Source organism: Belonocnema kinseyi, chromosome 9 (genome assembly GCF_010883055.1).
Source record: "Belonocnema kinseyi isolate 2016_QV_RU_SX_M_011 chromosome 9, B_treatae_v1, whole genome shotgun sequence".
In the NCBI taxonomy this organism is placed as follows: Eukaryota; Metazoa; Arthropoda; class Insecta; order Hymenoptera; family Cynipidae; genus Belonocnema; species Belonocnema kinseyi.
In genome coordinates, this window is record NC_046665.1 from 33,098,884 (window position 1) to 33,126,252 (window position 27,369).

At 30.9% G+C, this 27,369-nt stretch overlaps 1 protein-coding gene across 1 annotated transcript in view; it reads left to right on the forward strand.

Annotated features, from left to right (window-relative positions):
- Nucleotides 1-27,369, forward strand: part of LOC117180780 — a 566,469-nt gene that overhangs the window by 479,820 nt on the left and 59,280 nt on the right. The window lies entirely within an intron of this gene.

Sequence of the window (27,369 nt, forward strand, 5' to 3'; positions counted from 1 at the left end):
CAATTGCATTTTTAATAAAAGGACGATGTAAAAAAAATCAAGAAAATTAATTTTCGACCAAAGAGATGAATTTTCAACAAAACAAAACAATGTTCTAAAAAATAATTAAATTTTAAACTTATAAAGCATAAATTTCGAACAAAAATGTAAAATTGCAAATTTTCAGATAAAAAATTAATTTTGAACAAAACAACAAACCCAAAATATCAAGAAAATTGTTACGTGTTAAAAAAAGATTAATTTCAACTAAATCTAGAAATTAAATTTTCAAAAAAAGAGTCAACCCCAAAGATCAAGGGGAGTCCAAAAATATGAATCTTTAATGGAATAGTTCAACTTCTAACCAAGTCGTTTAATTTTCAATTAAAGAAGATAAATTGCGAAAAAAATAGTTAAATTTTCAACCAAAGAAATGAATTTTCCAGCATTGTATTAATGATCTACGAAAATAAGACAAGCTTTCAACAAAATATATATTAATTTTTAACAAAATTTTTGAATTTGAAAGCCGGGAGGAGCAATTTTAAATTAGAAAATATTAATTTTTATTAAAAATATCAATTTAAATAAAAAATGAAATGTTCACCTTGTTAGTTAAAAAAAATTAATTCTTATTTAAAAAAACGAATTTTCAACAAAATAGTTACATTTTTAACAAAAGAGTTCAGCCTAAAAATGACTTTTTATCCGCAGAAGATTAATTTTCTAAAAATAGAATGGTTCAATTTTCGACCAAAGAGGTGAATCTAAAACCAAAAGAATAATTTTTTTACAAACTAGTTCAACTTTTAACCAAGCTTCTGAATTCTTAACGAAACAAGATGACTTTTTAACAAAATAGTTTCATTTTTTACAGAATAATAAAATTTGCAACTGAATACTAAAATTTTTAACCAAACGAGTTGAATTCCGAACCACAAATATAATACTAGACTTTCTACCAAGCAGGATTTAAGCGAAAAAATAATAAAAGGGGGTTTCTTAAAAATAAAGAAAAAAGAACAATTCTTTAAAAGTGAATAATAAGGAAACATGCTAAATGTTATCTAATTTCATAACTTTTTTTCCACTGACCCCCAACCCCTGTTCGAACCATAGTTCTTAGCATGAACCCCTCCCCATGCAATTGGTAATGCAGTTTACTGACGACCCCTTAAAGTTTCGATTTTTGTATTTAATGAAATTATCCTTATAATGTATAGTTTAAAAATTGTTTAGCATAAAAATTCACAACGAAAAATCGACAAGACTCAGAAAAAGAAATTACAACAATTAAAAGAATGACAGAGAACAATATATTGAGACTATACTTAAGAAACTTTATTTTCAATTTTATTTATGTTGGATGAAATATCAATATTGCACAGAAAAGTAACAGCGTTTTACATTGAAGAATTCAAATGATTTAGAAACTGAAATTAATAACAAAAATTAAAGGGCCTCTAATTTTTCTCATTCTCATCATTTATGATTGAGAAAGGATAAGAAAAGAAAGGTCCGACAAGTCCGAAAAGAAAGGACGAGTTCGTTAACAGCCATTTTGGATAAAAATACAAATTTTGGGACCATTTTATTATACTTAAAATTTTTATTTACGGCTATTAATAGTACTCAGAAGGCCAAACAATTTATCTTGATGACTTTTTTTTATACAAAAAAAATTCTCAGAGTTATAGAATTTTCCAAATTTTTAATATCAATCGACAATCAAAATTATAAGCCAAACAACGTACGATATGAAAAAAAGTAAAGAAAAGCATTGTTTTTTAAAAGCCCTAGAAGATTATCATACAAACTTTTTGTATTTTCTTGTAAAGTTGAAAATTCTAATTTTTATTTCACAAAAAATAATGAGATATGAAAAATCCCATTTTGTGGTCAAACTATGAACGATACAAAAGAAGATGAATCAACAAAAATTGTGATCTCAAAAAAGATCTACAAATTCGTTAATAATCACTTCTTGATAGGAGGCGTACGTTGTGTTTTATTCGCGAAAAATAACATTGAAAATATAAAAAAAAACTTTGTGAAAAAATGATGCAAGTTACGAATAAAAAATGATTTAACAAAAATTATTTACCCGAAAAAGAGCTAAAAATTTGTTATGAATTACTTTTTGACATGACACGTAGTTTTGGTTTTGATCATAAAAATGGTATTAAAAATAAAAATGAAAAATTTGTGGAAAAACAACAATAGAAAACAACAATAGATAGAGAAAAATGTCTAAAAAAAGGATTGTATTTTTTAATTTTATTTTAAGGTGGTCTAGAAAATATAAATTTACAACTGTCTGTCAAAAAACGAGTGCTAAGCGCGAGTGTCACGATAATATTGTGTACCTCAAAGCCTACAGAGCTTTGAGAAACTTAATCTTTAACTATACTTATTTAAGCAATACATTAAGAATATGAACACGCATATAAATACTGCAATCTAAAGAGATATTTTTGATAAAATTTCATTCAAGCATTCTAAATGCAACGAATAAATATCTGAGCGCGAATCGCGGGAATCAAAAGACGCGCGCCCCAGGCGCGCTCAAACTTGCAAGCCACGGGCACAGCGCACGGTGAGAATGTGCACGCGACAATAAATAGTTCATTTACGAATTATTTTATTACAAAGTAACAATTAAGAGATAAATGTTTTTGAAACTTTCCAATAATTTCTGAGCTTTTAGTTTAAATTAAGAAATGTAAGGCAAAATATTTATATATTCTGATCAACCACTCGAGTAAAATTCAAGAATAAATTTTTTCAATTTTGAAATTATGGGGTTCTCAATTTAAAAAATCGGGATATAATTTACATACATAGTAATATATATAAATTTCTATAAAATATTATATAAAAAATTAAATAAAAAATAATTTTATTATATAATTTTATCGTTTCATTATAATTTATTTAATTCATAATTAATTACACAAACATAGAAATTTACGAATTATTGTTTACTTAAATTAATAATCGTGAGGGAGGCGGTATTCCTATAACATTTAACTCTACATCTAAAAACTCCAAATCGCTAATTATACATGCGAGAATGCTGTACGAACATATTTATTTAAAAAATTAATTATTTTAAATTTCAACTAAATATGTTTATCAATTAAAACTTTTAATGCCTTGAAACGTATAGTTTCATTCAGTAGAATTTCTACCGCTTTTTTTCAAAACAACAAAATAATATTATTCATAGACAGTAAATTTTAATTGCAAAATGACTAATTTTTTCAATAAAAGATGTCAGCTAAAAATATTTATTACGATACAATTACATTTTAATTCAATTTAGAAGTAAATATTATGCATCTACATATTTTCTTGATGCAAAACTTATTCAAATAAATGATTCATTAATTGAAAATAATAAATCAAAATTCTCGATATAAAATTTATATTTTATATTTTTAAGTATTTAGTATTTGCCGACTTAGTATCGGCTATTTGGTGGACTTGTTCGACGGGTGAAGATTGCAGGGGCAAAGTAGTTGGTGGGTGCGATTTTCGGGTTGAGAGGCATGGGGGGATCGGGCAATTTTTGCCGGGAACGCCGTCTACAATTAGTTCCTCGAAATATACACGTGCCGCATCTAGGCTTATAATATCTTTGGCCAACCCGACTACCTTTTTAAATTTTTCTTCAAATTATTAACACTTTATTTTCACTGATGAATTTTTCCATTTTACTTATTTATAATTGTAACTTATATATTAATATACTATTTTGGAGTTGAATTAAAAAATTTTGCCTGTTTTGGCGTATCTCATTCCATTTATGATATACGTTGTATTAATTCCAATGTTAAACATTTAACAAAAAGTTAGATATCTAAAATAACCGAAACCCTTAGATACCCAATTATTATGTTTTAGGCTGTTAACTCTGAAATTACCAAAATTAATTTCTGAATTTTGATCCGAAAGCTTAACAAAAGACCCCTGAGTGTCTGTTAATTTATTGAGATAGTCGCTCTTCTTGTTATTTAAGATTGAATTTTTATTTCAATTTCAGCCTCTCTGCTTTTTATTTATGATCTTATTTTAATTTTTATTTAGGAAAGGAAATTTTAAAGCCTTCATATCATTTAAACAAGCTACCTGGACCTTTAAATATATCAACCTGAGTGCCTGCTGAGAATTTCTCAGAGCTTCTAAGAGCCTTGAGCATCTTTAGCATATACTCTTGAGATGACTATCGTAGGGTACTTCCAACTATTATTTCAGAAAAATAAGTCACCCAGATAACAATATGCAATCATATTGGACGCAAAATGCGCGCATCTCATGAGGATTTATCGTCACTAGTTGACTGCATCATTCGCCGTATTTGAGGCCGCATATACGATAAATATCACAGACAAATGATGTGCGCACGCGCATCTGATTATCGTGCGGTTGAAGGGTTGTTCTTCAAAGCGAATAATTAAACTATGGTAAATAATTGACAACTATTTATAAGGAATAGACTTAATTCTTTCACGATGATTCATTTTGATAAAAAGAGATAGTTTGGGTTCCAATTGTGTAAAAAACTACAAATTTTTCCGACGTTTCGTTAACATTAAAGTTTACTCCTTCAGGGCTGAACTGAAACTGAGGTATCAGGTTATGTTGTTCATATGTATATTCTCTGCGATACCTGTATTTCGACAGAGCGGCCGCCGTGTGGATTGGTCGAATCTGATTGGCCAATTGAGCCTATTTTAAAAATTTTTCAAATCCGGGAGGACGGAAAGCCAAGTCGGATTGATATTATATCCATTGTGATGATGGAGTAAAGTGTTTTAGCCTGACTTTTCTCTCATGTTCCTTTATACGTATTAAGAAATATTATTTTATTTATTTTATCAATTTGACCATATTTCCCTATACTACACTCAATCTGTTAAGATTAAAATAACCTTTGCCGTGCACATGTGCTCCATTCTTAACCTCAAAACCTATAGCGAGCGCAAATATCCCTGCCGATGAACTGCACTGAAAAGGCAATGAAGCAACACTGGTCAGTGTTGATTCAGTGCTGTTTCTTCAGCACTACCTGTACCGCTAGTTTTCTATGCCTGAGCTCCCCTTCAAGTGTCCATTTAAATTTTGAAAAGGCTATTCTCACCCAATAAATCTAACCTGCGAGGTCTTTAAAAAGGTGTATTAGTAGTGTATACTATAGTGTTAGTGAAAATAGATGTGCCTATGCCTATGTGACTAGGCGGCCAAGTAGACCAGCTGAAAGGGATTAAAAATTCAAAAATTATAATTTGTAAAATTTTGAAATTATCTACGAGAAGGTGAGAAATTCAGAATCTACGGGTTTCGATTATTTCAGATATCTAACTTTATCTTTTCGATGTTTAAATTTGGAATGAATATAACGTATCTCGTAAATGGAATGGCCAAAACAGACAATATTTTTTCATTTAACTTCAAAGTTGCGGCCAGGTACGTGACGAATATAATAGGACCATTCTATGACCGTCCTATCACTTCTCAGTGCCGTTAAGTGCTGTAAATCAGCACAAACAGCCGCTGAAATGGCACTGGCGCACAGTGGGAAAAAAGCACCTTTTTTTGGACAAAAATCGACCGACAGTGCAATTCTTAACAGATTTTGATGTTTTTTTTTAGAAATGACCGCAAGGCTTCCAGTTATAACAAGTGACTGCGGATATTTTAATTCGACTTAACGTAAATTTTCTATTCAACAACAAAGTTACAATTTTTTGTTGCTAAACTTTTCCGTGATATCATTTTTTCTAAGACTCTCAAATTTATTTAAAAAGGTCATAAATCAATTAAATAGGAATGTAAAATAATTTCCAGTGGGTTAGAGTAACTACAAAAATTGTTAATAATGTTGTAAACAAATTAATTCACAAAAGTCATTTTTTCGTGATTCGCAATGATTAGCTAATTTTAACCCATAGCTTTTGTATAAAGTATCACAGATAATGATGTGAGCTTACAATAAGTTAAGAATATATAATAATTGCCAATTATTTAAACAATTTTTATAAACAAATGCACATTTGGACCCTTTTTCATGAATATGATTGATTTTTTGCGCAATCAACTTGAAATGTCTTACTAAAGACACTTTGCTGTAATATTTTTCATAGTGATCGAAATGTGTTGATTATTTAAACAATGTTCATAAACAAATGCACATTTTTACCATTTTTTCATGTACAAGCTTGATTTTTTTGTGGAATCAATTCGAAATGTCTTTCAAAAGACTCTTTGCTATTATATTTTTAATATTGACAAAAACTGATAATTATTTAAACAATTTTTATGAACAATTGCACATTTTGACCATTTTTTATATATAGGCTTGATCGTTGATTATTCGTGCTTCAATAAGTGAAAATCGAGCTCACTTATTGGAGATTGTGATACTCTCAGCCATTTTTGTCTTATTTGGACCTGAAAAGGGCCATTTTCAGGTAGGAATTCGTGCTTCAGTAAGTAAGAATCGAGCTCACTTATTGAAGATTGTGATACTTTCAGCCATTTTTAAATCATGTGGCCCTGAAAAGGGCCGTTTTTATGTAGGCATTTATGCTTTAGTAAGTAAGAATCGAGCTCACTCCTTGGAGATTGTCATGCTTTCAGCCATTTCTGACCGAGGTTTCATCTTCCTGGATTTTACTTTTCTATAATTACTTATCAAAGAATCCGAATGGAGCAGAAGATGAGAAAGAACTTCTAGGTTTGTCATTTGTCTGTCAGACATTCTGCTGTTATTAGCTCTAACTTTTCTAAAGATCATATTGTTTCCCTCTTTCGACTCTTCTAAATACCAACCAATTGGTAGCTCAAGAGATTGAATTATATCACTTCCGTGAATAAGCAGCTTATGTACTAATGGTGGCATTTTATGCCAAGGATAAAGATTTATGCAAGGATCAGCGGTTTCCAAACAATAAGTCTTCAATTTCGCACAATTAACTATCCTTCCACACGTTATAACTTGTAATATATAGTAGAATCTGGTGATCAGATCTTCATCCAAACCGGTTATTTTAGCAACCGATTTAGCTTTTCCCAAAAAGGAACGGGCAACATTTCCGGTATTTGTTGTTCCATAAACCTGTTTTACCACATCAACTGTTAAACCCAGTTAGGATCGTAATTTTATCTGAATACGTTCCTTTCTTGGTTTTTTCATTTACTTTTCTTCCTTTTTTCTTGCGGAAAACTTTTTAAAATCCATATTGTAGGAAACATGTAACAAATATTTCAGAACACGTATCCAGGCATGCAACGTCGAGAGTCCAAATTTATAATGTGCCTCATTGCATGGAATTGCACATATGGTGAGTTGTTAACATGTTTTGATCCAACTCCACAAATATTGCAGCGAGAAGATGCTTTCTGTCCAGTTAGAATATTACATACCTTTCCATCAATCATCGTACACTTCAAGTCAAAGCTGATATCAAAACTCATTCCACTGACACCAATGTAATAGGTACGAACTTTTTCCAGCAGCTTTATGTGATAGTTGTACTGTTTCTTTACAAAAGAATCAGTTTCTTTAAGGAAATTAAATTTAATTGTCCTACAGAAATTGACAGATGAAGATGTTTTGTTCGTCCAAATAATATCATCATCTGCTTTTAATTGAAGAGGGACAACGGAAATCAAAAAGAAAGATTTATCCGTGAAAAGGCTCTTGTGATAGCTGATGTTTTCTTCACTCTCAGAATCACTGTTATAAGGTTCATCGTTTGCATCCACATCATCACTTTTCTTTGACCACTTTTGCCGTGTCATCTGATGCGCGGAAGCACCGTCCATACCCCACTTTCCAAAGAGCACTAGTTTTTTTACCAAAAAGATTAGCGAGATCATCTTTTTCCATTTGCAACAAGATTCGCTTTACTGTATGACCCAGTAAACTTATGAAATGTAAACTTGCTCCTAAATTAGATGTCTCTATTGCTCACCGTTTCCTGGATAGCAAGCTTTTTTTGCTTTGGAGATCTTTAAATACGGCGGATATGAATCATTGCCAGTTATTTCTTCATTGTACTTTGTTAGCTTTTTGTATTTCCTCTTCGACAGACCTAAATCCACGTACATCGCTAAGATTCTTTGCAATTTATTCTCTTCATCATCTTCCTTACGAAACTGCGTTCCAGATTCCCTATTGGACTCATTTTTGATCAATGAAAGTGCTTTGGCTAATTCTTCCTTGCTATAATTTGAAGCAAATTCTTGGACGCGCCTTTTCTTTGTCTTTTCGGATCCATCTTCAAATTTTCGGATCCATCTTCAAATAAAACAAATGCAGAAAAACAAATCAACGACTTGAAGTTGCTTCAGCTACATTCAACTGTTTTTAGGTATGGTTAATACCAAAAACAATTTATTTGTAGCTGCAGCAACTTCAAGTCGTTCCTGATTTTGTTTGCTTCATTTCTTTTATTTTATTTCAAGAAAGACTTATTTGCAAGTAGTCTTTGCCAAGACATTTTCAGTTAATTCTGCAAAAAATCTAGCCTATTAAAAAAAATGGTAAAAATGTGCATTTGTTCATAAATTTCTTAAAAATAATTACCAGTTTCTGTCACTATTAAAAATATGTCAGCAAAGAATATTTTGCAAGATATTTTGCATTGATTCTGCAAAAAAAATCAGAGCTATTCCTGAAAAAATGTTCAAAATGTGCTAATCATTGCGAATCACGAAAAAATGACTTTTGTGAATTAATTTGTTTATAACATTATTAAAAATTTTTGTAGTTACTCTAACCCACTGAAAATTATTTTTAGTTACTTATTTAATTGATTTATAACCATTTTTAATGAAATTGAAAGTCTTAGAAAAAATGGTATCACGGAAAAGTTTAGCAGCAAAAAGTTGTAACTTAGTTGTTCAATAAAAAATTTACGTCAAGTCAAATTAGAATATCCGCAGTAACTTGTCATAATTGGAAGCCTTACGGTCATTTCTAAAAAAAAACATCAAAATCCGTTAAGAATTGCACTGTCGGTCGATTTTTGTCCAAAAAGGTGCTTTTTTCCCACTGTTCGGCGGCCCACACCTATTAAAGTACAGTGCTTTCACCAAATGAAACGCATTCCGTAAAGATCATGGTGCACGCATCGTAGCCGTATTTGGTGCGCACATTGCGTGCGGCTAATATGTGTCCGCACCTATTGTAATCTGGGCAGTTTAACCATTTTTCGCTTCTAGGGTGGGATCCCGATACCAGAACGAAAGGGGCAATATTAGGTAATCTAGACTCTAGATTACTGAATATATATATGCGAGGTGTGTTCAAAAAGTAAGGTGACTTTTCAATTTTCGCAGGCTACGTACATTCAATTTTAAAATTTTTTGTTTTGTTGTGTTGGTAAACTCGTCACGATCATATATTCACAGTTTTGACTATACAGCTCGTGTTGTTTTTCTGGCAGAGGTGTAAAAGGTTAGAAGGGTTTGTTGTGCTCGGCGATTTTCTTCTTTCGAAAAAAATGGAGCAAAAAGTTTGCATTAAATTTTGCGAGAAAAATGGAATCCAGTGCTCTAAAACTCTTGAGATGTTGACAGTTGCATACGGTGAGTCTACTCTGAGTAAGAAAAATGTGTGTAAGTGGTACAAGCTGTTCCAAGAAGGCCGAGAGGATGTCGAAGACGAACCTCGCCCTGGACGTCCCAGCACGTCGACAACAGATTAAAACGTTCAAGGAGTGGAAGAAATGGTGTTGAAAACTCGCCGAATTACCATCAGAGATGTTGCTGAAGATGTTGGCATATCGGTTGGCTCATGCCATGCTATCTTTTCGGACGTTTTGCGCATGAGACGTGTGTCAGCGAATTTTGTTCCAAAACTGCTTAATTTTGATCAAAAGATCCGACCAAAAACAGCACCACAGTCATGCCTCAGCCTCCATATTCACCGGATTTGGCCCCCAGTGACTTTTTTCTTTTCCCAAAACTGAAGAGACCCATGAAAGGACATCGATTTTCAACGATTGAGGAGATAAAAACTGCATCGCTGGAAGAACTCAAGGCTATACCACAAAATGATTATCAGAAGTTCTTCGATGATTGGAAAAAGCGTTGGCACAAGCGTATTATATCTGAGGGGGATTACTTTGAAGGGGACAACATAAATATTGAGGAATAAATTAATATTTTTTGAGAAAACCATAGTCACCTTATTTTTTGATCACACCTCGTATATATATATAATGTATTCAGATTCTATTACACGGTCTTTTTACTCCCCCCAAGTTTGTACACAGACCTTAGGGAATTAAAGGTCAAACCATCGACAACTGTAATTTGGTTAATGTGAATTCTCTTTTGTTAAAGCTCATTCGGTTTTAACGAAAGCACTCTCATCACGCATCTTCTGCATCGCACTTGATTATGATATAGGTGGTATGTACGTGACGTCACTACCTCCTTCGCCTGTACCCCTCTGCCATAAAACTGACTAGTCAGCCATGTTTATACTTTTATAACAGAGAGTCTCGTTTTGTATGGGAAGTGACTGTGTTTCGCACTTTTATTATATTTATTTTTTAATTTGTCGTTCCACGATAGTGATTTGTCCCGTATTTAGCTGCAATGAAAAAGCAGTGAAGAATTGAGGAGTTTTTTTAGTATTACCAGCTATTTTAAGAAATCATTGCAAACATGAAAAAATATACTAGAGTTTATTTTTACAAATAAAAAATTCACATCTTTAAAATCTTAAAAATCACAGATTAACTTTCCAATTTACCAAGCTCCTTTTTAAAATTATCTGTGAAAATAAATTTTCTGCAAAAATAAAACCATGGGGGAACTAGGTATTCAAAATCAGATTATTTTAAATTTAATAATTTTCCAAAGTGAAAGTTTTTAATTCATGGCCGGTCAATTTTGTCTAAGTGATTGAACTGTCTTATAAATTGACTATCATTATTTTCTCTATTTATTATCTTAACTATGTAACATTTATTGTACTCATTTATTCATGCTCATATTTTTAACTAACAGTCCACTAACACAGATGGCATAATACCATGTATGCACATCTTAATCAGCACGAAAAGATCTTCAAGTGACAATCCCACTTGCACAGATGGGATACTCCCAAATGTGCATGTATCGATTACTCTTGGTCAGATTTTGAACCCACAAGTCCATGTGAACGTATGTGAGACCTCCAACTGTGCACCTCTTAATTGATGTGATTAACTTCTTCACTTACATTGTAGAAGTCCACATGCACAAATGACACCTGGCCAACTGTGCACGTCTCAATTAATATGATTACATTTTTCACATACAAGTCCAGGTGCACAGATAATACCAGAGAGAAATAGAGAGTCACAATGCATTAGAAATATCAGTTGATAAAAACATAGCGCCCCCTACTCGCCCGTATACCCGTGATGGCCATTTGATTGATATATATATATATATATATCGGTTTTAAATCCACGAGTAATTCCAGGACTCGGCCATCGTAGGTATATCGCACGCACACAACCTGATATCGGCTTTATCTCAGGCAGATTTAGAATTGAGATTGTTGGGATTTTACTGTTCGATCCCGAAGCAAGCAATTTTTGACAGATACAATCTGACAGATAAATGGGTCAATTTTGTGTGTTTTTAACTGTCCAGTGTTTCATCTTAAAATCCGCTTGTAGATTTTGTATATTTGTGCTTTAATTATTATCCATAGTTGGTTTAATTTAATGCCAGAGTAAGCAAATCTGCAAATACCTCAAGAAATTGTAGGTTATGTTCCTATGTTTCCCTTTCAGCTCCACTCTGCTCATCATTGTTTTCAGGTTCTTTTTTTTCAGAATTATCACACCAGGTGCGATCGAAAAATCGTTGGATTATCAACATCATCCCCTAAATATTCGACTTAAAAAAAGGCAACCACATATTCTAAGTCACAAAAAATTAAAGAAATGTACAACTTCAAGTCGGGTGGTCACTGACTGGGAAAACCGGGAACTATAGTCCAGATTTTTGAACACTAAGAAGTACCCTAGAGTTTAGAGGAAAACCCGGAATTTTCCAGATTAATTTTTTTATTTTGTTGATGATTTTATCTAAATTTTCCTAAAAAGTCATCTTTTTTGTGTAGCAAAATCAACTATATTGATGAACACTCGTCTATTTCGAACAGCTAGTTCGATCTTTTAGATTAAAAGTTCGCATTTTAATCTGAAAATTTTTCTATTAAATTCGGCGATCAGAATTAATCTCTTTCATTTGAAAATTTAACTGTTTTGTTGAACATTATTCCAATTTCGACAGACGCTTTCATCGGTTAAATAAAAAACTCGATTTTTAATTTGAAAATTTTTACTATTAAATTTCGCAATCAGAATTAATCTCTTTCGTTTAAAAATTCAACTATTTTGTTTGAACATTATTCCATTTTCGACAGAAGCTTTCATCTTTGAAATGAAAAACTCGTTTTTTAATTTGAAAATTTTTACTATTAAATTCCGCATTCAGAATTAATCTCTTTTGTTTAAAAATTCAACTATTTTGTTGGACATTATTCGATTTTCGACAGAAACTTTCAACGGTTAAATTAAAAACTCGATTTTTAATTTGAAAATTTTTACTACTGAATTCCGCGTTCAGAATTAATCTCTTTCGCTTAAAAATTGAACTATTTTGTTGAACATTATTCCATTCTCGACAAAAGATTTCATCTTTCAAATGAAAAACTCCATTTTTAATTTGAAAATTTGACTATTAAATTCCACAATCAGAATTAATCTCTTTCGTTTAAAAATTCAACTATTTTGTTGAACATTATTCCATTTTCGACAGAAGCTTTCATCTTTAAAATGAAAAACTCGATTTTTAATTTGACCGGAAAAATATACATCTATAAAATATTTTTAATATGTCAGCAGCTTACAATTAATAATTATTACAAGTGATTACAAAAATCGAAATAACTTTGGATTTGATAAATAGTCCTGAATGGATAAAAAGGATAGCTTAAAATAAATTATGATTTTTAAGTATGAGAAAGCTTTTAATACTTTTACTTGATTCAATAGCAATAGAAAATGGGAAAAGCTAAAAAATTTAGAAACTGTAGCGAAGAGTCGAAATTTGAATGAAGGCAATTTTGTGCTTATAGGGTGTGAGACTAATCGACTTTTATGAGGATTAATCGACTTAAAATTAAACTAATGATAGGGTCTAAATGCATATAGAATTGACATTATGATGATAAGTGGCATTGCTGTGATAGAACTGGCTCCACTTCTACAAACTAGGTTTTCGTAAGATATCTTCAATCGGATCTGATCTGGGAAGCTACACAAGTTCATGTCTGAAAAGAAGAAAAATTAATGTTTTTTTGTAGGTCAATGGATCCTAATTCTGTTTAGGGGCCGTGCATACATTAAGTCATCCTTTTTGGTTGAAAATTCAATTGTTTTCTTGAAAATTCGTTTTTTGACTTAAAATTTTTTTTTTAGAAATTTCATCTTTCTTGTTTAAAACTGGAAATATCTGATTAAAACTTCATGTTTATGATTAAAAACTAATCTGTTTCGGTTTCAAATTAACTTTTATGTTGAAAATTCACAATTTCGGGTTTGAAAATGTGTATTTTCGCCTCAAAAATGCAGTAATTTTTTAGTTAAAGATTGTTAATTTCAGATAAAAAATCATTCTATGTCTTAAAAATTCAACTATTTTGTTGATAAATCGTTTTTTTCTAGGTTAATTTTTTTTAAATTGTAAATTTAACTATTTAACTTTTCATTATAAATGTATATTTTTTAATTAAAGTTTTAATTATTTGGTTGAAAATGCATGTATTTTGTTAAAAATTTGACTTTTTGCTAGAAAATTAATCCTCTGGGCTGAAAATTTAACTTTTTAATTGAAAAATTCATGAGATTTATTAAGAAGATGTATTTTTTGTTAGAAAATAACGTTTGTTTGCATAAAAATGCAACTGCTTGGCGGAAAATTAGTCTTTTTTAGTTGAGGATTCAAATATTTGATTGAAAATTTCAATTTTTTTTTATAAATTCAACTGTTTCTGATTTAAAATGAAATATTTTTGGGTTGAAATATTAATTATTAAATTATTTGTTAAAAATTAATTCTTTTGGGTTAAAACTTCAAACTTATTGGTGGAAAAATGAACTACTTTCTTTAAAATTAATTGTTTTGGGTACGCAAACAGGATGCCAACAGAAGGACGAGATACTTTCGTTTCAAGGAACGAATGAAGGAAGGAATGATTCTGTAAATTATAATATGATTGATTTATTTATTGTATCTGGTAGTTATCCTCATCCCAGTTTTCTAGTTTATTTAAAACTCGATTCTAAAACGAGGAACCACTTCGAATAAAATGAAGTACAAAGTAAGTTACATCTCTTGTGACGAAACAATAGCATTGGGCCTCCGAAACCTCTCTTTCTATCTCCACGTATTAGAAAAAGAGATCCGTTCGATGTTTGACCTTCGACCTAGTCCCGGAATCCCACTACTGAAAATAAACACGTTTACGAATGAAATTTCACTCCCATACAACGTAAGCGTGGCTCTAGTATTCGAAATGTATGGTAGTATGGTCGTCAACTAGTGACCACAATCATGTTATCTCAAATGACATTGAACGAAATTAACAATTAATTATTAAAGAAGTTTTGAACACTAGCTCCACGCTCCTCATATTTGGGCGTGCACCTATAAGTCCGCAAACGTGCTCGTATTTCGTGAAGTCAGTATACAGGGAGCAAACTCACTATCGGTGAAAATTGTAGTACAATATATACTATTTTTTTAAAAGTGCATGCATAACGTTTAGTTTTGTTGTCCAAAGGAAAATATAACATCATTAGCTTTCGCTTGACAATTTTCACTGTCGCAAGATCTCATAATTATATTCCCTTCTTAAATTAACTGCCCCTTTTATAACGTGAAATATTTTTTAATTTTTGTTGATGTTTAAAAGCGCGAAAGGACCTCAAATAAACCTGAGTACGAACTTGAATTTTTACCTATTATGTAACGAGCATCGCAACCCAGTAATTAGGTCACTTGTTATGTGTGATAAATGAGGAAGTCTGTCTACTCATGTACACGTTACTATTCTATGTCGTTATTTATATCGGAAAAGTATATTGCTATAGTTAAAATATTTTTAAATTTGAAATTATATTATGATTATTTCCGACCAGTAAATTTGTTATCATAGGAAGATATAATATAGCGGGTTTTAGAATGTTAAAGTCGATGATTTTTACCTACCAGGATGTGATATAGCAGATGCCGATTGCAGTCGACCATGATTCAACACCATCTGCGGTTTGGTAGCGCGTCCATGATATCCATATATGCATACTTGCCCTCCGCCTTTATAGCCACCTGGCCACAATTTATACCGGACATTACCTGCACTTCTATAATATTATTATTATATTCCTGTCTCATTGATGCTATTGGCGAATGTATAGCTTAAAATCATATTATTGGCATGGCTCCCACATTATTGACATCTCCATTTCCCTAAAAGCATATCTCCACATAAAACCTTCCGTCGACGAATTACTGAATTACTGCACTTATTGAATAATTCGTACACAGCAGAAGCGTTAATATCTTATAGCCAGAAATTTAAAACAGAATAATACGAGGGATTGGTCGTACGATCGACCATTGAACTTAAAGAAAATACGTGATATATCAGAATTCTGCGTGAATCGTTTTTCACTGTTTAACTTGGAGCATTCACATCCGTTCCCGCCCCCTCTGAATGCATCATGTACTTTGTGAATGACCATAAAATTTCAAAGATTTTGAGAGAAAACAAAAGAATACACCAAAATATAACAATATTCCAATTGATTTCAACATAATTTCATGGATTTTATTGGATTTCGAAATATTGTAAATATTTAAGGTAATTTCAAAAGAATAAAAAGTAGTTCAAAAGACTTTAATAATCAGGCGGACGATAATTTTATTGTCTGTTTGAAAATCCACAGTTGTTTTAGACTCACTATTATGATAATTAAATCGGAAATTCTAAAATGTGTAGATAGTGGATGCAATATGGAGAACGTGGTGGAAAGTGAATTAGGTAGGTTTGGTTTTAATTTTATACATGCGTCAAATTCGATACTTGCGAGGGACTAAGGACAAAGATATCACTTATCAATCAGTCTTTATTCTCAACATTCTCGACTGAAAACGTCTTCACTATTTCGTAATTTTTTTATAAGTAAAAAAGAAGAAGTATTTGTAATACACGTTTATATCATTTTCTCAATTTACCTCTCGTGCTCAAAGTAATATATTGTTAAAGTTTTTGTGCATACGCAATAATGCCTAAGGCATCTCTCTCTTTAAAAATAATAAAGATACTTTCAAACTTGATGGATTTTATATCGATTTTCATACTTTTCAAGTTTCATTTAATAACACAGGCCGACAAAAATGAACTCTATTTTTGTACGCAAAGACCGGACTATGTAACCCTGAAGGATTTTGGTTTCCTTAAACCGAATCCGTTATCCAAATGCCTCCTATACGTCAGATTTCGAGATATCATAACCTAACAGTACAAAAATGACTGTTTTTAACCATATTTATGGCAATATAACCTGATCAGAAATTGCTTTCTCTAAAATCTGCTAACACCATTGTTTAATACTCTTTTTTATTTTCCAAATGGTTAATGTGTGATATCTCGAAGAAAAAAAATCGATTTGAGTTGATCGCAAATGGAAATATTAGCCTCAAATTTGGCTAAAAATAGCTATTTTTGCACTTTTAGATTAGGATATCTCGAAAACCTGACACGTAGAAGACATTTTGATAACAGATTCGGTTTTAAGATACCAAAATCCTTCGGGTTTACATAGTCCGGTTATTACGTGCAAATTTTGTAGTTCTGTGTAATCTAAATTTTCTAATCTTGTCTCTCTTGCTCTCATGCATATGCGATGTGTGTTAAACAAAATGACTTTTTATTTTTGTCAAAGAATATTTATTTAAAGGGTCCGCGGTCTAAACCTGTTAACTAACATTTCAGAAATTGTACACGTCTTAGGAAAATCGTTCCGCGAACATATGCTATAGACACCAAAACTTAATTTTTTTAAATCCATTAAAAAACTAAAAGGAGTTTTACGGTTTTGTTCGCGGGATATTAACTGAATATAAAAAATGTGCCAGAGAATATAAAAAAAAATCAATTTCAAAAAAAAATTCAGTTAACAGGTTTAGACCGCGGACTCTTCATTTATTCGTCAATATCTATTGCGTCCCCTTCAAAGTAATCCCCGTCAGATATAACACACTTGTGCCAGCACTTTTTCCAATCCTCGAAGTACTTCTGATATGCGCTTTTTGGTATGGCCTTAATCTCTTCCAGCGGTGGGCTTTATCTTCTCAATCGTGGAAAAACGTCGTCCTTTCATAGTAGAGGAGTCAACTAAGGTTTAAACTAGGAAATCTGGCTGCGTTCCACCGATTTAAATGAAACATTTTGCATAGTGTTACTCAAGATGTCTAATAAAAAGTTTTAAAAAATCAAAATCTTGCCGCTAATTGTTATTTATTTGTTTAAAAAAAGATTTCCGCAGAATGGGGTTTACAGTTAAATAATTTGAACAAATGTAGTCTTAAAGCCACGAAAATAATGTATTTGTGTATTTGGGTGTTGCTAATTATAAATGTAGGGGTGAGAACATTTTAAATCAAGGCCAATTTTTGTTAACATTAAAAAAACTCAAAATAAATTATTAATACTTGACATACATATTCCTTAAGACATTGATAGATAACATTATATAAATTGGACTTGAAATGAGGGCTGAAACCGCACTTAAATCGAGAAAAACACCCCCAAAAAATGTTTTTGACGTTTCTCTTAAAAGGGTGGATTGAAAACAAATTATTTTCTCAGAAAAATAGTATATAATAATTTATAATGCTGGTATTAATTTTTCCTCCGCGGGTCATACTTTCTGAGTAATCACCCCTCAGAGTAGGGGGTGAGCTGTTTCGCCCAGATGGCACGCTCCTTCCGCAACTAATATCTCAAAAGAAGGTCGTTTTTCTACGAAAGTGTAGATAACTGCAATTATGCAGAATTTTCCGTTCTACAATTTAAGTATTATACATTTTCCTCAAAAAATCATCTTGTTTCAAGATATGAGCCATGGAAGGAGCTTGCCACCTGCGCGGAACTTACCCCCTACTTTGAGAGTTAATTACTCGAATGGTATGACCCCCAGAGAAAAATTTATATTAGCATACTTATTTTAAATTATAAGTACCATTTTTCTGAGAAAAAAACATTTGTTTTCGATGCACCCTTTCCAAGATAAACGTCAAAAAGCATTTGTTGGGGGTGTTTTACTCGATTTTAGGGTGGCTTCACAACTTATTTCAAGTCCAACATATGTTATCTACCAATGCATCAAGGAATATGTATGTCAAGTATTAATAATTTAATTTTTTTTATAAATGTAAAAAAAATTGGCCGCCATTTTGAATGTGTTCACCCTTAAATTTATAATTAGCAACCACCACATACATTAATACACTATTTTCGTTGCTTTAGGAGTGCAGTTGTCCAAGTAATTCGACTTTAAAAACGAGTTTACGGAAATCTTTGTTTAAACAAATAAATAACAATTAGCGGCAAGATTTTTCTTAACCTTTTATAACATATTCTTAGAAACACAATGCAAAATGTTTCATTCATATCGGAGGGACGCCGCCAGGTTTTGTAATTTTTCATTTTTAATGTCTAACGTGACTCCTCTATAGGTATCTATTGGGAACAGGAAAAAGTCGCAGGGGGCCATCACCGCTGAATCCGGTGACTGAGTCATGATTATGGTCTTGTTTTTGGCCAAAAAATCACGAACAAGCAACGGTGCGTGAGCAAGTAAATTATCGTGATACAAAAGCTTTTTGGGGTTGCTGGACTTGAATCCGGGGTCCTCATAACTCATTTGGCTCATATTTTTTCGAAAAACGCAAAAATACACGTAAAATCGACGAAAACAGCGATTTTTCATGTATATTTTTGTAACAAAAAATATATTTTCATTCCCGATAGACTTAACCAGCATATCTGTATGTTTTTAAGGTTGCTGAATCCGATTCCGTGGTCCAAATAACGCAGTTGGCTCATATTTTGTTTAAAAACGTAAAAATGACGAGAACAGAAATTTTTGCTGTATTTTTCTTATAAAAATGAAATTTTTTATGTCTAGTTTTGCCTAATTACCATACATTTATAATTGTTTGTGTACCTCAATACAATTTCACAGTAAAAATAACCCAATTAAATCGTACTTTGTCTTAAAAACTCTGAATTAGCACTACGCATCTTATCCCTAACAACTAAAACCCACGGCTAACTTAAATTATGGAATATTTGGCCAAAATCTCGGCAAAGCGGCGTCGCTTGACAACTCAGGCCAGTATGACAAATATCTGGGGCCTGTTTCACGAGTGATTTGTGGGTTCAGACATTTTGTTAATAGATAGGTTAAGCATTGTAGCACTTTCAATGATTAAATTAATTTTTTATCAAATACATTTTTTGGCAACAACTAATAATATTCTTTTATGAATAACATTATCTAATTTAATATCTCTTGTGTTCCATGCGTTCCATGTTCGGCTCTACATAATCGGGCTCGATCGGAAAACGGCGGGAACACTCGCGGAGCATTCTCAAACGAAACTATATAATAAATCAAGAATAATATTTTCATAATTTGCTATGCGTCTCAGGTTCCTGTCAACTTCATATTCACAATATCTATTTCTAAAATACGTTTTCGAGATTATGATATTCACTATTTTTCTTATTCAAATTATTTTTCGAAAACTTAGTAAGAAGAATATCATTTTTTTAATGGCGTTAATTCTTGAAATGAAGATTCATAATATTTTGTATTTAGAATACTACTTTGTCGTCTTCTTGTTTAGATACTCGTATGATAATACTAAACTTCGTTACTGTAATACGGATAAGTGTAATAAAACTATGGTTTTACCTATTTTGGAAAGATATTATACTAAATTCTAATTCATTTTTTAAATTTATTCTAACAAAACGTCTCTCAGTGTGGTATGATAGGATAACACTCTGAGATAATCAAGCTATAAAATTCTTGGGATAATCAGGTTTTCTCCCCAGGATCGTCAACTTGACAGTCTGATTCAGTCATCTAGGATTCTAAGGACCTGTACAATAGCAAAAGCTAAAATATATCGTCTATATTCTCTTAAGCGAGAGAATACTGAAAGCAAAAGACGAATTTTAGTTCACTTTGCGCAGGCTGTCATGAACGTGCGAAGTTTAAGCGTGTTTTACTGATTTTTAAGGTTCCACTTTAAAGGAACCCTTCGCATAATATGGTCCCTAGTCGATTTTCATCAAACTTTGTTAAATTGTAGCTCTCATCGTCTCTATTGAAAAAGTCAATACTCAAAAAGTCGAAAAATGGACAGTTTTCGAGTTACAGAGGGTTGAATTTCTAACAAACTCGGCGGTGGTTTCAAAAATAATTTTCAGGTTACTATCAAAAAAGAATTTTCAATGTACCAAAGTCCCCATCAAATTTTTAATTAAACTTCCGACCTGTTATATCCGCAAGTTTTGAAGTTAGACCTAGAAGTGATTTCAAAAAGAATTTCCGGATAAATGTAAAAAATGTAAAAATCAAAGTATCAGTCCTCAAAAAACTCTTAATACATTGCTGGCCAATCCAGCACTTTCGACAGTCTTGCTAAAGCACTCCAATTATCCACAAAATTTTTAATTATACCTAGGGGTAGTTTCAAAAAGAATTTCCAGACAAATGTCAGAAATGACAATTTTCAAAGTATGAGAGTCGCCAAGAAATTTTTAATTGCATTCCTGACTATGGGCATCACTTCCGACAAACGTCCTGATCCCGTTCTGACCCCCATGTCCAATTTGAAAACTTTTAGAGAATAGGGGTGCATCAGGAGGGTTGTCTGAAGCGATGCCAATAGTCAGAAATCCAATTACACATTTTTTGGGAACTTTAGTACTTAAAAAAATTTCATTTTTGACATTTATCTGGATTTTTTTAACCACCCCTATCTAGCTGGTTTGAATTTCATACCTATGTAACTCGACAATTGTCCATTTTTTTACTTTTTAATAAGTATATTTGATAAGGATCAAATTAATCCTTTCTTCGACTGTCAATGTAAATAAGAGTAAGATTTGTTTTTGTAGGTCTTACGGTCTTCATTAATTAAAAGAATAAAACGAAATGATTGGAAAGTTCGTTTATTGAAATGCTGACTTTCTGACGTTTCGACCTTTTTTAAAGAATCTAAATAAATAATATATAAATAACGATCTTCACTTTCAAATAATTACAAACAAATTGGTTTTTTTAAGTAATAGAAATAAAAATTACCTGTGCTTTTTATCTTGTAAAAAATCAAGAATATTAATTTTGGAGTCAAAAGTCTGTCAATAGTCAGTGTCATTTTAAAAAAAATGATGACGTGTGACACCAAATTAAATTAAAATATACGAAAAACATATGATATAAAAGCCTCATAAAAATCGAAGGCGCTTTTTTCAAACTACATTAATAATAATATATTATAATAATAATATGATATAAAAAACTAATATTACGTCAAGCTCAATCGGTAACATCAAAATCTGTAAGGCTATACCACTTGGTGGATTGCAAAGCATTGTTCAGATAGGAGTTAAACTAAAACTAATTAATTTCGGCGAAATTAAGTAAAAAATCGTGACATAGCTTTGCTTTTAAGAAAGAGAAGCCATTTATTTCATTATTGTTGGCAATTTGGAAAATGTGTGATTAGGCAATCCACCACGAAAAATAATAATTTGCATTAATTAAGGTTATAACCTCAATTGCCGGCGACTTATGTCACAATACTTTTCGATAATAAGTCATTTTAAGTAGTTTCATATCAAATAAAGTTATATCCAAGAGAATTTAAAAGATTTTAAAATACTTTAAGCGATCTTACGGTTTCTCAAGAGATTTTTAACAATTTCAAAAATTTTGAAGGGATTTAAAAAGAATAAAGAAAAATTGAACGATTTTCAAGGAATTCTAAAGATTTTTTAAAGAACCCAAAAAAGTTTAAGAATTCGCAAGAGATTTGATCAAATTTTAAGGCAGTTTAGATGATTTCAAAAAATGTCAAGCGAATCACTGAAGTTATTTAAAAAGATTTTAATGAATTTGAAGAGATTTAAATTGATGTAATTTTTTTAATATTTAAAGGAATTCAAGAAAATCCAAAGGATTGTAATTAACTATACTTAATTTCGAAAATTGTCAATGATTTTAAAGAAGTCGAAGGAATTTCAAAAAAAAATCGGAGGATCTAAAGGATTTTCAAACAAAAACTTAAAGAATTTCTGAAATTCAAGTGATTTTAAGGAATTACTATAGAGACTTGATGGGATTTTAAGATTTTATTTTAAAGGATTAATATTAAAGCCATTTAAAAAGTTATTTAAAAAGATTTTAATATATTTTAAGAGACTTCAATTTTTTTAAATTCAATGATTTAAGGATTTTCAAGAGATTTTAAGGAGTCTAAAAAAATTTAAGGATTTCAAGAGATTTTAAATAATTTTAGTCAATTTTCAAATTTTTTAAATGATTTTAAAGAAGTTGAAGGGAATTCAAAAAAATTCGGAGGACTTTAAGGATTTCTAAGAAATCTAGTGAATTTCAGGAATTACTAGGGACTTGGCGGAATTTTAAAGCTTCTTTTTAAAGGATTTAAAAATAATCGAAAAATAGATTTAAAAGATTTAATGATTTACACGAGATTTTATCAGATTTTACGACAGTTTTACTGATTTTAAAGAAAGTTAAGCGATTTATTGAAAAGAAAAATCTCTATCCCTTCCACACACTACTCCTTTCCCCTACCGAGTGAGTCACGCCTACCCCGAAAGGGAAATGGCTTAATGGTGTAATAATAATAATAATTTTAAAACAGATGTGATGAATTTTAGGAGATTTCAAGGTTTTTAACGAAACTGATTGATTTAAGGATTTTCAAGAGATTTTAAAAAATCTAAGAAAATTTAAAGGATTTTGAATTTAAAAGATTTGAATTAATTTTACTCAATTTTACTATATTTTTAATTATTTCAAAGAATTTATAGGGTGTTCAAAATAATTCGGAGGACTTTAAGGATTTTCAAGAAATCTTACAAGATTTCTAAAAATTCATGTGATTTCAAGGAATTATTAGGGACTTGGCGGAATCTTCAAGTTTCTTTTTAAAGGATTTAAAAGTAATTCAAAAAGGTTGAAGGATCTACGAGTTATTTTTTATGATTTTAAGAGAGTTTTAGCAGTCTTAAAGAATTTCAAGGGAGTTTTTGAAAAGTTATGAAAAAATATTTTAATGAATTTGAAAAAGTTAAAAGATTTTAAGGAATTTTAAGAGATTTAAAGGAATTTAAGAAAATGTAAAGGATTTTAAGAAATTTGAATTAATTTAAGTCAATTTCGAGAATCTTCGAAAGATTTTAAATGTTTGTAAAGAAGTTGAAGAGATTAAAAAAAAATCGGAAGAGTTTGAGGATTATCAAGAAATCTTACAGGATTTCTAAGAGTTCAAGTGATTTTAAGGAATCATTACGGACTTGGCGGGATTTTAAAGTTTAGTTTTAAAGGATTTAAAAATATTTCCATAAGTTTTAGTGACTTTAAGGAATGTTAAGCAATTAATTTAAAAGTTATTTGAAAAAATTCAAAGATTTTAAGAATTGTCAAGAATTTGAAGGGATTTTAAAAAAAGTCGGAGAAGTTTAAGGATTTTTAAGAAGTCTTATAGATTTTCTAAGAAGGATCACAGTCTTTGATCATTTTTGTTTTCTCAAAGTGCAAGAATAATCTCTTGACATCTTTCAAAAACACACTTTAACGAAGCACCGAAATTCAAAAATTTTGACCGACAACTATCCCAACAATGCAACCTAACCTCAATCACAGAACATTATATTTTTTCTTGATAAATTGTCCAAATCGACCACTTCCCCAATTGCTAATAATAATTAAAGAAATAACTTTTCTATCTGAGAAGCAAAGCTATATCACGATTTTTCACTTACTTTCGTCTACAAAAATTCATTTTAGTTAAACTCCTATGTAATCAATGCTTTTCAGTCCAGCAAGTGACAAAAGACATACATTAAGGGCATGTGATACTTAGAAAATTGTCGATTTTACCAATTTTAGGTTCCTCCGGCTTTTTTCTGGAATAATAAATATTTTGTCTTAAAAATTTGGGAAATGATAGCGAATATGCTAACGGACGTCCGCCCACACTTTTTTTGTAGGTTAATTCAAAAAAGTTTTAATTTAGCAAAATGTGATTAATTTGCATAGCGCTTAGGAAATAGTATCGATTTTTTCAGTGTTATATTCCCCCGGCTTTATTCCTAGGATAAGAAATATTTTGCCTTCAAAATCTGGGAAATGATAGCGAACATGCTAACGGACGTCCCCACACACTTTTTTGTGTTTTTTTTTATCAAAAAATTTTCGATATTGCTAACAACGTGCGTGTATATTTGGAGGTTATGTGTGTTACAATTCACCCGAGCGTTACTTCCAAACTACACAATATTTTGGCCGAAAACTTTGGACTTACAAATAAACATAGTAACTAATCTCCCGGAACTAACCTTGTTTGCAGGTAATCAAAAAAGTTTATTTCACAAATAATTTCCAGATTTTCGGAAAGGCAGAGATGAAAAACGACGTAACCTCAAAATAATGCATATGCATAAAATTTTTATTTAGCACAGTAAAATTTTTGGTCATCATCCCTCAAAAAAGAGTCTGGGGACGTCCGTTATGATATTTTATAGCATCTCCGAATTCAGTTTTTACAAATTTTTCATTTTTGTGAAAAAAAGCCGGGGAAACTGTAAGTATCACATGCCCTTAAGGTGGTAAATTCATTAATACAGCATAAAGGCGTAATTTTAAAGGAACCGCGAATGAGAAAAACGCGCCAAAGTAACTGAAATTTTAACTTGATTTTGTTTATTTTATAATACTTTGATACATTTTGTTGGCATTCGTGATTTCTGTCTGTAAGTTAATCAAAATATTGTGATATTGGTTTATAAAAATGGATTCTATTATGCGTCTTTTACATGTATTTTTTTCCCTAGCAAGAATTTTAATATTGTTTGGTTTAAGTGCCAACAATGTTGTGAAAGACCTGTATTGAAATTTCCAACTCTACAATCTCTTTTATCTGCCGAAATTCTAGTTTTTAATCTTCTAGCTGTTTCACCAATATAAACTTTTTCACGACAATTACATTTAATGAGATATACAATTCTAGATAAATTTTCGTTACTATCAATATCTTTTGGATTAAGTAAAATTATTTCAGACAGTTTTGATTACTAAAATAAACATTTATGTTGAATTTTTTTAACGATCTTCGCAACCTTTCAGAGAGTCCTGGAACATGCGGTAACGTAACTTTTAAATTCGATTTTTTTTACGTGTCAACTCAGCTATTTTTCTTACTGGAAGCATTGTAGATTTCATAAATTCGTTCTCGAATAATATTGTTTATTAAAGGAAGCGGATAATTATTTTGAACTATAGTCATTTTAATTTGATCCAAATGTTCTTTCTTGAAGCTAATATCACTCAATTTTATGCATCTATCGATTGAACCTTTTATTACGCCGACCTTTTGCCAATATAAATGATGTGAATTAAAATTAAGATATCTACCACACCATGACGCTTTTTTAAACCAATTGGTAATTAACTTACCTTCAGTTGTTTTTATAATTTGCCAATCAAAGTAATTTATTGAATATTTATTTTTAAGTTTAGATGTAAACTGTATGGAATTTTCAATACTATTAAAAGTATTCATGAAATCAACCATTATTTCAGGAGGAACAATAGCTAAACCATCATCCACATACCTTTTATATAAAATAGCTTTAAAATTCAATTTTTCCAAAGCTCTTGTTTCAACATCTTCTAAAACCAAATTTGAAACTATAACAGACAATGGTGAGCCCATAGGGCAACCATTTAATTGTTTATAATGTTTTCCATTAAAATAGAAAACCATGTTAATGAAAACAGTTCTATTAGAGACTAAAAATTCATTTTTTGTTATTTTCTTTCAATTTTTATTTAGTATTAGTTTTTCTTCGATACAGTCTAATGCTAGATCTAATGGAATGTTATCAAACATTGAAACAATGTCCAATGAAACTAAGAAATGTGTTGAAGGAACTTTAATTTGAAATAAAGTGTCATTTAAATCCCAGCTATTTTTAACAAATGATTCTGTGTTACCTGAAACTGGTTTTAGAACATTAGAAATATATTTGGCTAACTTATAAGTAGGCGACCTACAAAAATAAATCTTACTCTTTTTTACTTTTTGTCTATTGACCTTTTTAATCGAGACGATGAGAGCTACGATTTTACAAAATTTGATCAAAATCAATTGGGAACTATTTAATGTACATTTTGTGCTTCGTCCATTCACGGCTGATTGTCCCGATAGTCAAGTGTTTAAGTGATATTTTAAGTGATTTTATGAGACACTACGGGATTTCAAATTATATCAAAAGAATGCCAAATTGTTCTAAAGATGTCATGGTATTTTAAGAAATTTAGCATGTATTCTGATATTTCAAGAGATTTTATGAGTTATTAAAGAATTGCAAGGGATTCCCAAAGCATTAAAATGATTTGAAGCGTCGTCATGAGTTTTCATAAGAATTCAAGTGATTCCAGTATATTAAAAAATAATGTATTAGATTTTCGAAGATTTCATTAGATTTCAAAGGGACTTTATAAAGTTTTAAGCGACTGAAAAATGTTTAAGATGATTTAAAAAGATTTCAAGGAATTCCGAAGCATTTAGCGGGCTGTCAAAGTTTGTAAAGTACATATTTCAAAGAATTTAAAAGATCTGATAACAAATATTCCATAAAATCTCTTGAAAAAAAATCAAGAGATTTTATGAAATTTTAAGGCATGTCAAATTTTTTTCTTCAAATTATAGAAAAAGTGTTTTGTAATATTAATTTCCAAACAACTAACGTAATTGAAATTAAATGTATATCTGCTTCGAGTTCCCTAGAATAGCTGATATCGCTTGAATTTTTTTGAATTGCTGTTGGCATTCAATCTGAATTTACTTGTAATTCCACTTAAGACCCCTTGAAATACGAGGGTGGATTGATAAGTTTCCGGCCTGACCAAGAAAAACAAAGTTTTTAAGAATTTTTTTTTTATTTCTCAACATAATCTCCTCCAAGGCTGATAC